The 12,509-nt window shown below is 40.5% G+C and overlaps 1 protein-coding gene across 1 annotated transcript in view; it reads left to right on the top strand.

Annotated features, from left to right (window-relative positions):
- LOC122410792 (uncharacterized) overlaps positions 1 to 12,509 on the top strand; it is a 41,376-nt gene that overhangs the window by 17,525 nt on the left and 11,342 nt on the right. The gene's annotated exons all lie outside the window — the stretch shown is intronic.

Genomic DNA, 12,509 nt, shown 5'->3' with positions numbered 1-12,509 from the left:
TTGGGCCCATAAATCAGGCCCCTTTTTCAGCATACTTTGATCCGGAATCGTGGTCGTTTACTCGTAGCTTCTATTTACTGGATATTTATATGTGCCATCCGTTGCGCAGGCATAACGCGATACCTAGAGCTCCACGCCGAGGCGCTTCGTGCGGGGAGGCTTCAGGAGCTTGCTCCTCCGGTAGCCAGCGTCGAGTTTCTCTTCTCTTTTCCCCTTTCTACTTCGAGTTTCCTCTCGTTCCTATGCTTCTCCTCGTAATGGATGCTCTCTCATGCCATTTTGTGAAACCGCATAAATTTTCATGTTGGCCAGCACGACTGTAACAGCCCCCCAAATGGCCCATACATACGAATATACGTGCGAGCTCATACACGGGGAAGAAATGGGAGGAGAAATCGCGTACTGGAGACGGGGCTCCGGACGAGACCATTTCGCCATGAACTTTGTATTTCAATTTTATTTTGAGCCGCAAATCTTACGGTGATATTCCCACGGAATTTAGTCTTGGGATAAATTTTTGGCGGGTCGAAATTTCAGGCTGAGACTCGGTAGAGGCCCAGTGGAAAATCCAGCAAAAATGTTCACTCTCATTTGAATTTAAGTTTCAGTCTAACTTCCCCATTTTCTTTCCCCCGGAAATTTATTTCCCTCAAGATTTATTTCGCCACTCTCATTTCCGTTTAATTAAAAAGTTTATTTTTCTTCCCTCCGCACGAGCAACACTCATTTTCTTAGCTTTTCATTTTCAAGATTTATCCCGGCTCGTTCCCGCGCTGCTTTTCCGTTCGCCGGAACTCTATTTTACTCCTGCCGTTTCCTGCTGCTAGTACAACATCAAGAAAACATAGAAATAATCGCGCGCGCGATTTATTTCGCGAACGAAGTACTGTGCGTTTTGAGATTCAACGAGAGCAACGAGCTGTAGAGATTCCCGGGGAATTCGCTTTTAGAAAAACGAACGTCAATTTCCCGATCGAAAGTTCTCTCGATGTGAGTTATTTGTATTATATTCCTCGCTGTATTTTCCATCATATATTTTCCACCGTAAATTGTGCGATATGTGACCTAAATCTCGGATTTTTCGGGGAGATTAAACGTCATGCGGATGCGAATCAATCGCTGCGTATTATATTTTTCCGCATCCAATCCTTCGTGATTGATTTCCGACGACAAATACTCCAATTTTCAATCCGAATTTTCAACTCTCTCTAAATTTATTAATCGCACAATTTTCAATTCACCATTTTTTAAGCATCTTGAGCAGCTTGAGTTGCGCATAAATAATAAAATAAGTGAATGAACAACGTCGAGTCTGGTCAGTAGTACAAATCGATTTAGTCGGTCGCGAATGCAGTGCTCGAAGCAGCAACACTAGTTACGTCACTCGTGTAGTCTGACCTGCACTCAATTCCCATTGAAACGTTGGTTTCGAGTGTTTGAAAGGTCCCGTACGAAAAAAAAAAAATATAACAAAAAAATCTCAGATTTCAGGGGTTTTGTGAGAGAAAATTGGAAACTGGGAAGCTCGCCGGATTTGTAAGCGAATTGTCGTTGCGTTTCTGTTTACATTAATCTCTGTACTTAAAAAAAAAAAAAAAATAAAAGATTGATCGTATTGAGGACTTAAAAAACGTGTAATTCGAGTAAAATCGTTGAAAATTTATGGAACGAACCGAGAGCCATTAATTTGTTCTTTGTTTAATTAGAGTTTTTTGAATCACTAACAAAGTGGAGTGAATTCTTTCAGACGTTTTTTTCACTAAAGCTGAATTTACAGAGCAACGTTTTCCGCTGGAAGTCTCTCCAATTCGTTTTTTCTCTGTAATGTTTTTTTTTTTTTTTATTTTTTCGTTCCAAGCTTAATTCACAGGGCAATGTTTTTTGTCACCGATTCGTACATTTGCGTATAACGAAAATACGAGCAGCGAGCGACGCCGAGCACTTTGGACTCCGCGAGCGCGCAGGCTGGTGTACGACTCGATTGAGGGAGAGCCAAGTTTAAGTAGTTAGCTTTGCTCTCAACCCGTTATATTTCCTCTCACTTTTGCTGTCACTGCTTTTCCCAAGTGCATCAACCAACACCGCAAAAAAACCGGAGAAAACTCAGCCCGTTATTCAAGCTTTTACCGGGTGAAGACGCCGCTGCAGCGAATACCTGGTGCAAGTTTTTTTTGTCTCGAGCTAAGGAAAATACGATGCCGACGTTCCTCGTTGCTTCCCTCAACGAATTATTTCGGGGGCGAACGTATGCCGAGAAATTTGCAAATGACAACAAATTTCGCCTTTTTCCCTCAAATTCAAATGGCTCAATGCCTTTCGATAAATCGCACGAATTCGGCTCGTTTCCAAGGAAAAAAATTCCCTCCAGCCTCAAATTTATAAATTATTAGCCATTCCGGTGATTTTAAGGCCAAATGACGAACACGTGGAACTTTTTATTGCGCGATTGACCTTTCGACGTTTCGGCTTCAAGTTCAGAGAGCGAGAAATATAGTCGGTTGAATAACATTCGTCTCTTGCGGAGTAGAATTTACGAGAAGCTCTCTGATTTCGCGTAAAACTTGACACACGAAACATCCTCGCGCATATACGAGAAAGCCATTAAATATAGTTAAATCGCTTTCCCACGTGTCCACTCCGGCGAGCGCCAACTTTCTGTAACTTCGTACGCCACTCCGAACGAACACTGGTTCGAAAGGAAAAATAGTGAAGAAATAGAATGAAGCTTTAGAAAAATTCAAAACTCCAGAAATTTCGGGCTCATTTTTGTCACTATTTCGATTATCGAGAAACTCAATATTTTCGCATAAATAAATAATTAAAATTTATGATCGCAGAGTGTTGTGTTCGATATTGGGCCAATGGAGAGTCCACGAGAGGAAAGCCATAAATTTATTTTATTCAATCGGCGAGATCGACCTCGTAGAAACGTTGTTCAGCTGCTCTGATTGCCATTAATTATTATTGCTATCGCTATTGTTGTGTATGTGTATGTGTGTGTGTGTACATTTTAGCTGACCGTGGCCTGAGATGAAAACTGCCTGGAGCGAAGCAGGCTGAATTATTGAAGGAGGCTCGCCCAGTTTTATCGTGTAGTTTCGAGAAGGAAAGGAGATGGGACAACGAAGTTGCTCGCCCTTCGTTGGCCTTTTAGTCACAAAAGAATATCGATTTGTTCACTTATTTTGAGGGCTTCAAACTCCTGTGACGATAAGCGCATTGTCTTGACTTTACAGAAGCGTGGAAATAAATCAAAAAACGAAGGAGTATGAAACGATGGCAGCGAGGAAATTCCCACATCACCTTCATATTTTCATTCGTTCTCTGCGTCGATGATTTTTATTTTCTATTCAAACTTGATTTCCACATCAGAATAATATTCGATGTCGCGTCCTGAAAAAACAAATGGACAGGCGAGCACAGGAAATTTAATCCCCGCAGGAGTCAAAGTTTGATCGGTTTGTCGTTGAGTATACGAAGAGCGTCCAGATGTTTCTATCAAATAAAACACGAGACGTGTCACGATACTCCACATCGACGACGGTTTCACGTCCACCGTTCTCGCATATGTGGGTCGACGAATATTCGAGGGAAATACACCAACGACAATTTTTTATTTATTTCGATGAAGTTTTGATCCCTCAATCCCCAGTATTTTATTTGAACTGCTCAGAATTATGATTGTCCAAACCAGGGAATTTTGACGCTTCAGTATCGAAATAAAACGTTAATTAAAAATATTCTAGATAATTGACAAGTGGTAATGGAAGTGTAAAATAATTGAAATCTGAGTAATTGCTCGTGCTTCGATCACCGATTGTAACAGGATTTCAAACCGTTTCGAAGCAATGATTCAAAGGACATTGAATCGAGTGGATTCCAACGCACTCGCTGCGATCAAATCCCCTTTGATTTCTTGGATGGGATTCAATGTGTCGAATAATTGAATTGTAAAACGATCGATATTTCGAAATTTTTAAAGTTGTCATATCAGTTTGGAGAAAAATAAGTAATTCGAAGTTCTTATTCCCGATTGACTATTCAGCAGATTGCGTGTTTAATCAAAAATTCCTTCTTTGAATTCGTATTTACCCGAAAATATATATTTCAATAGTTTCCATTTCGAATGCAATTTTAACAGACCATCTGAATGTCAAAAGTTCATATTTTCGAATTCAAAATGGAGAGTAATTGTTTTACTGACAGACCAGAATTATAGAGTAGCAAAAAATCAAAAGTGAATTTTTCGAGCCTACAAAACTTAGATATGCGGAATAGCGATGGCTCGAAAAGGCGAAAGTCAAAATGGCGATGTTTAAAATTCGAGATCACCGGTCTGAGTAAGCGAGTGAGTGAGACGCGTGTATTTGGAGCTCCGCTGCATTTCTTCATTTTAATCGATCGACTTTCTAACGTTTCGCTATTTTGACTGTTCGACTTTTTGGTGTTTCAGTATTTCAACCTCAGTAATATTTGGTTTTTCGTTATTATATTTTCAAAATTGTAAATTTTCACAATATCGCTGACCATAGTAATTTATGAATCGAAAGAGTGATAGTCGAATTTTCGAAAAATCGATATTTTAGTCATCGTCCTATGGGCGATTGTTACATTCTATTTTCGATGTAAACGTGCTTCGAACCTTGCAGTTTCTGCTTTATTTATTTTCGGCATTCAAAGCTCTAGTCGAATCTATCTGTCTCCATATCATCATTCGAAGTTTATAAACTCGAGATTTTAGCTGTTCGAAATTTTAGTCATTCCAACATTTGATCCCCACCCGATTTCTTAATTAACTAAATTTAATTAAAGTCATTTTCGAATCGACGAAGCTCGCTACGAAATCGATCGAAATTTATTCCCATAATTTTCCTCCGATTTCGACACCTCTGTCGTCAGTTCATCAATTGTGCTCCCCCCCAAAATACTGACGCGAATCACCCAACGATATTCCACTCCGAGTCGCGTTCTCGACAATTTTCATCGGAACCGCAATTAATTTCGTGTCCGCATTTGAAAGGCTCAATGAGAACGAAAGTTTACAGACTGTTCGGTGATCACCGAGCTGTCAATGTCACGATACCGATGCCGATTACTATTCAAACGCGAACACACGATCGTTGGAAACTTTGGAAAGGAGGGAAAAATAGCAAGAATATTAGCGAAGCTGAAACACGAGTCGTCGCAATAAATCGAAATCAATTGCACGAATCCGGGTGAATTGAACGGAATACCCTCGGGGACGACGTACAAAGGTAATCTATTGGACTATGATGTTACGATGGATCGAATAAGTCGTATAACGACACAAAAGGTAGGGTCGTTTTAGGCAAGTGCGAATAATTTATCCTCGTTTTCGATCTCTGCTTGGATAAGGAAAGAGCAGCGAACGAAGGTAAAAAAAGGTGAGGATTAGACCGTCGGGGCTTATAGGAGGGTGGAAAGGCTCGAGGGCAATCCTCAGGATTGATACTCCAACGGTGTATTACAAGCTGTGAGAAAAAAGAAGGGACATGGCTGCTCGCATGGCTGCTGCTCGTCGACTGCGAGCAACTGCTTGGACGAGGCACGAGAGGATTCCGCAAATGTCGAGGAGAGATAAAGAGCAAGAAATACAGCGAAGCGAGAGGGAGACATTGAGTTGGGAGAAAGCAAAACAAGGAAAGGAAAAAAAACAGAAAGTTTGGAGGGCGTGGAACGGTTAAAATAAGAGGAAAAAACTGGGGAGCGAACGCAGGAGTCGAAGGAAATCGATTACGTGATTACTTGATTGATTGCGTGTATTCATGTCCGAGAAAACAGCCTCGGGAATGAAAAAGGAACAACGAGTATCGGGAAGCAGGGGGAGGCTAATTGGGAGCCGAAAATTATGAGTTCAAAACGACGGAATATACAAAGGAAGAATAACGAAAGAAAAAGTATAATGGACGCTAATAATGAAAACTCAAAATGAAAGTGTCAAACGAAAAAATGGGAAAAGAAAGATTTCGAATGAAAGGAGAGCTTGATGAGAAATTCGAGGCAAGTTCCAGCCTCTGGCGACGCTCAAGGTTTCCTATTTCGTCACCTTTGACCTCCGGCATAGGAATTTCAAACTTTTCATCTGCCCGTTTCTCTGTCTATTTTTTAGCTTCTTTGATCTCAGCGCTCGACGTTTGCGCTCGCTATTTTTTGGCTTTCCAATTTCTACGAATATGAATTGAAATTTTTGCCACCCACGGAACGCGATCCCTTCGACTACTTCCATCCATCGTTCCACCATCTTGAGAAAAGTGACTTTTACGACTGAAAAAAAATTGTTTGTGGCTCGTAAAACTTTAGGAGTAATCGGAAAATTCATCAGTTTCAAGTAATCCAATTTCGAGGATAAAAATACTCGAATTTCGTTCTGGGCCATAGAAAAGCCATGAAAGTCTTAAGCTCTGACGTCGTCTGCTCCAAACGATCTTATGATTCACCGCAAGTGGCAATCGACGACTCAAAATCCTCGAGAATTAATAGCTCTGGAGCGCGGTGTTATAAAATGAAGCTTCCGAGGATATTCACCAACCGTTGAGGAGATTAATGGTCGTTCATTGTTGCGGTTATAAAGACGATAATCGAGCTTTGGTTGCCTCAATTAATGTGATGAAACGATTCGAATTTCCGGCGAAAGATTCGTTGATGTTGCGCCGTTGATTGTCGTTAGAAAAATACGTTGAAAATCGAGTCTGAACTTTCAAGACCATCGGGACTTTCCAAAAGATTTATTGTCACGATTCGTACACAGCACGGGAAGGAAAACTCGAAGAAACACTGAAAAAGCATGTCGAAAAAGCTGAATCGATATTCCATGGAAATTCATTTAATATCAATGAATCCGTGATTCTGTTGAACGCTACATTGAATTAAGGTTTTATTGAAAATTATACGGCGACTGAGAGCCCGACAGGAAGATCGATTCCGGATTTGTTCGCGATTCCATTACCATTCGAGCAACGCTTTCAATGCAAATCGAAATAGTAAGCTCGCTCGGGTACTCGCCATCAAAAAGTACGAAAAGCGATATCCGCCTAATTGATCTCGTTAAGAAGCCACCATTCCAATTGAAATTTAGTCCCAATTGGATTGAGCCGTTCTTATGACACCGAATAATTCATTGATAAAAACTTCCGATTAAAATAAGAACGATCAAAAGTCACAATTCCTCGAAAGCAAATTTTCAATCAGAGTCAATCCAATCTTTCTGTACTTCATTAAGGTAGCTCATACACGAAACGATCTTGAAATTTACACAGAGTTTCAATGGCTGGTCGACTCTGTCACGCACATCGAATTTTAAAAGATTCGTTTTATTAGTTATTTAAATAAACGTGTTTAAATATGAAGAAAAATACACAAGGTTATAAGGATTGTGCGTAAAAAATCGCTTATTTTTCCACATAACGAATGAACGCTTCTTACAAAGTTTATGAAAAAGTACACAATAACAATGAAGTATATGATGAAGGTCTGGGCAAAAATTCGAGACGATCGTCTTACCAGTAATAAATATATATTACGTTAAAGATTGAACGAAATTGGTAAAATGAGCATTCGCTTATGTCAGCATTTTGTTCTTCTTGGCTCGGGCCATTCCTGTCATAGCCTTCTATCTTTTTATTAACACTTTTATCTTGATCCATTTCCCTTTGTGTTTTCCCTTTGCGCTCTCTAAAGCGATTGTTGACATAAAAACTATAGTATTTTAGCCGGGGACGAAAGAAACAGTCCGAGATGAGTCTCCGTTAAATAAATGGCTTGTAATTTCATTCGCCAAAAAATAAGTTGAAAAAATGTATCTACAATTTATAATTTTAATTTAGGAAGTAAAAAATCGAGTCAATTTAGACATCCATAAAATACGATCCTAGGGGCACGATCTACCTTGAAATGCAAACAAAATTGGAGGCTCAACAACCCATAAAAAAATGGAACATCGAGCTCGCATTCTTAATCGAATTCTCGCAATGCGAATTTTCGGTAACCACGAATTTGGAAGTTCACCCCTGAGAGACGATTATTCATTGATTACATTTTCGATGAAAATCGATGCTCGTCGAACCGAGTGTTTCGGGAGATCAGTAGCTGAACATCTCACCATCCCGTTGCATTTGGCTTAATCTCTCACGGGATTGTGATACGATTGAGGGAGCCTGGTAAACGATAACGGAATACATTGCCTAGGGATTGCTCGGATACCTCGAGTCGAATACAAGTTATCTCGAGGCAATATCTATACTCGGTACCAAAAATTTTCGTGGATACCGAAACAATTGCGAATAAAAATCGAGAGCAAAATTACTCGAGAGTCTGCACATTTGTTTCCATCGTTTTTCTCATGTTACATTTCATTGCCAATTCGCCCTGGCCAAAAAAACAATGCGGAAAAAAAAGGATGCGAATCTGTGAGTCGGGCTTCAAACAGAATTTCCAGTCAATATTTTAACAATTTTTTTGGTCCGAAAATCTTCCATTCGAAACTCCAATCTGTAAACGTGCGTTGCTGATTTTATTTCATTCCGCTTCGAAGGATAATCCATTTTCAAAGACTCTCGACAGTTCAGCAGAAATAAAAAATTTCAGACCCTTTTACAAAAATACAGAAAATGGTTAAATGAACCATCGCACTAATTGAGATTTCAATTAAATGTTCAAATAATTCCTACGACAATGAGATTCTAGAAAATTTAAATAGTTTTACCAATTGGTAGGGCAATTTCTAGTTCGTGGGGATCCAACGTTTAGATAAAAAGGTTCAAAGTAGAGACAACAAAAATCAAGGTTGGAAGTCTGTGGGGCAAGTCAAGTAGCATCACGCCACTGAACTTGAGTTTCTCTTTTCAAAGCCTCCCGCTCTCTCCTCCCTCAACAAATACTGAGCCTCGTTAACCCCTTTTCTCGTACCCAGGAGCTTCCCCAATGTAAATTAAACGTGAGAGAGAGAGAGAGACTGAGTGTGAATAATCACCGATTTGTTGTCCGTGACCGAAAACCGGAAAATCCGAGGCTCGAGTCTATCGAGCAAAAGCTTTGGCTACCGTACGCGGAGCTCGCGTGACACTTGATTTTATGCATTCACGAATACGATCCTGGAATAACTTTTACATCGATATTTACATGCATTTGGGGGTGTAGAAGTATGCGAGGTGATCGAGGGGGCTGGGAAGCCTCAAGGAAAATTCGATTCCCCTTTGTCTGGCCGGTAATCAGTTCGCTTTCGTATTCTCTCGCAGTCTCCCTTGATGTAAGGCATTTTGGCTAAATTGGACAAGCCTTTTCCCCGAAGCGTTTTCAATTCACTTCCCAAATTGTTTCATCATTGTATCTTGAATCGATTTGCATGGGTTGTCGAAAAAAGTTTGAGCTTTGATTTTTATGCACCTACAGCTCCAAAATAGCTCGCGAGTTATTATTTCAGAGAATCGCAGCACCGATTTGGGTCGTTAATTTACTGAAAAATCGATTGAAATTCGTGTCTCGTTCAATCGAAATTGAAAGCTCAAAAAAATTCGAAATTTCACTTTTTTAAGATTTTGAAGCCGAAAAAACTTGGCCCGAGAGAGGATAAACGAACGTGCGAGTGAGCCACTCTTGGTGCGAGAAATGGACCGACAAATGTTGGCTCAGCAGTCACGGGCAAGGGTGAATGTAAAACAGGAGAATGGCCTAAAGCTCGCGTTATATTGGCTCGGTGAGAAAGGGGTGCGACACGGGATTGTTTATGGCTGACGTCTCTGACGAACCTCGACACAGGCGGCTCTGCACGAACAGAACTTCCGGACTATGTTTGTTTCCGGCCAGGGCTCTACTTTGGGCTTTGACAATTCATGCGGACAGGCTTATTCGTAATGTGTCTGTGTATGCCGCACGTATACATTGTGACGTTGCTCGTTGAAATTTTGCCGAATTTGAAACAAATATTATGAATAAGTAGCAATTTTCGAGCTTTATTGAAGCTTCAAACTCTTTTTCGACTGGAAAAAATCGTTCGTTGATATTACGGTAGATCATGCCCGTAGGATCGTATTTTATGGGCGTCTAAATTGGCTCGATCATTACTTCCTAGTTAAAGATATTATCACTCTAGATTAATGTCAGAGTTACTACTCAAAATTGTATAAATACATTTTTTCAACTTATTTTTTGGCGAATGAAATTACAAGCCATTTATTGAGTGAGGATCTATCACTGACTAAACACAAAACATCTCTCCTCCCTGGTTAAAATACTATAGTTTTTTATGTCAAAAATCGCTTTAGAGAGTGCAAAGGGAAAACGTAAAGGGAAATGGATCAAGATAAAAGTATTAATAAAAAGGCTGTGGCAGGAATGGTCCGAGCCAAGAAGAAACAAAATGCTGGAATAAGCAAATGTGAGGTTACGAATGCTCATTTTACCAATTTCGTTCAATCTTTAAGGTAATAATCTTTACTACACTGGTAAGACAATCCTCTCAAATTTTTTCCCAGACCTTCATTATATACTTCATTGTTATTGTGTACTTTTTCATAAACTTGGTAAGAAGCGTTCATCCGTTATATGGAAAGATAAAAGATTTTTTACGCATCGTCCCTACAACCCTGAGTATTTTTCTTTATATTTAACCATTGAAACTCTGCATGAATTTCAAGATTTTTTGAAGGAAATGGTTTCATAAATGAACTATCTTAAAAGTAAAACGAAAGTGCCAAAACTCCAAGATTGTGACTCATCTCGAGGAAATCGAGATCTCAAAAACCCTCATTTTGACAGACCCACTGAGACGTTTGGCAATCGATTATTTCGAGATCGAAGGTTGGAATAAGAGCCGAAAATATTTGAGCCGATATTCGTATCTCAAAAATCGTTCGAGGGTTCAATCCAATTAGTGATTGTATCAGCGAATAATGGAAACTCGATTCCCCATGCAAATGTACCATCAGGAACATGCGGCCCTTCAATATGGTTTTCCATCTATAACGTAACGTGAGAATTTGAGCTCCAGGCATTTTCATTGAATTTTTCGTATGTCCCGAGAATTCGAAAAATCGAGATGAAAATTTTTTCTCTCCCTCGTTCGCTCGGTCACTCATTTTTCCTCCTATTTATTCCACATTGCGCCGCTCGCCGGGTCGATTTTTTACGTGAAATTCTCATTTATATACGAAGCCATATGCACACGGATCGATGTACATGACGAAAGGTAGGGAGCGAGAATACTTTTGTGTCAAAGAATCAAGCGAACCTGTTCGCTCAGTATCAATAAAAAAAAAAAACAACTCATTTCCTTTAATTCTGAAGCATCGTTTCAATTGTTTATTTTTTTTTTCTCGTAAAAAACCATTGAATCGGATTCACTGGTGCGAAATGCTCGGGTTTTCATTATTTTTCAAGCGAATCCCGCAGCTCGACCCCTGCGAAAGGTAAGATAAATAGTTGGAAGAGGCGCGGTGGACAAAAGGAAGAAAAATTGCTGGTAAAAAGAGGTGTTTGAAAAGTTGAAAAAGACGGAAAAATGGTGAGAAAAGATTGGCGTGTTGGGGTGGACCAAAATGGATAAAAGGGGGATTAAAACGTGGCAGAAATCGGATTGTCGTTGTTGGATATTCCGGTGTAACATGATGTATTATTCCCCGAGGGGCTCAGAGGGCTTACCAATGTACGGGATCCATCCTGTGGCGAGTCGTGTAAACCGCTGCGATAATTTACAACGATAATGGAGTGCAGGTTCAGAGGAACGAGGAGGAGGGTGGGAAGGGAAAGAGGAGAATTTGAACGTGATTAGAGAATTGCGTTAATAACGTCGAGCCCGAGGAAAATGAGGTCACATTTCCATAGCCTGGGCTCGAAGTCGTAAAAAAAGCGAATAAAATAATGAGGGAGAGGCTCGGGAAGTTGGTGGAAAATCGATGAAAAAATATGGCTCATCGTACAAGTTGAAACTAAGATTAGAAACACTCGCGATTGCGTCATCCAGCGAGTTGCGTCTGTGCTGCGGGAACGAATGTGGAATTCGTAACAGAAGTGTCGAAACACGAAGCAGAGGCTGCGAGAGACTTGAGAGACGAGAGAGTGAGAGCTGGAAATTAATTACCGAGCACGCGAACAGAGTGTGCATGTACACACAGAGAGTCTCGTAGCCTCGTGAGTGATTCCCAACAGACGTTCTCTTATCGTTGAGATTATACGTGCTCGTGCACTTAGCCTGATGAGGAAGATTCCTGCTCCTGAAAAGGGAGCACGAAACCACGTGTTCCCTTGCCATTGGACCGTGCTGCACAGTCGCCGCATTCATCTAAATGTAAAGCTGTCAAAGTTGCTGGCCGAAAAAACGATCAAAACTTCACAAGCAAAGTTGGCCTTCGCCTTCGCGGTCGCCCTGGCGGAGGGAGCTTTCGCCACGAGCCAGACATCCGAGCCGAGCCGGAAGTTGAATCGGATTAAGATTTCCAAAATCCCGGAGCGCCGTCTTATTTCACTAAACGAGAGGAGGACGCGCCGGGCTATTT

Source organism: Venturia canescens, chromosome 5 (assembly GCF_019457755.1).
Source record: "Venturia canescens isolate UGA chromosome 5, ASM1945775v1, whole genome shotgun sequence".
NCBI classification, from domain to species: Eukaryota; Metazoa; Arthropoda; class Insecta; order Hymenoptera; family Ichneumonidae; genus Venturia; species Venturia canescens.
This window is presented reverse-complemented; position numbering and strand designations above follow the sequence as displayed.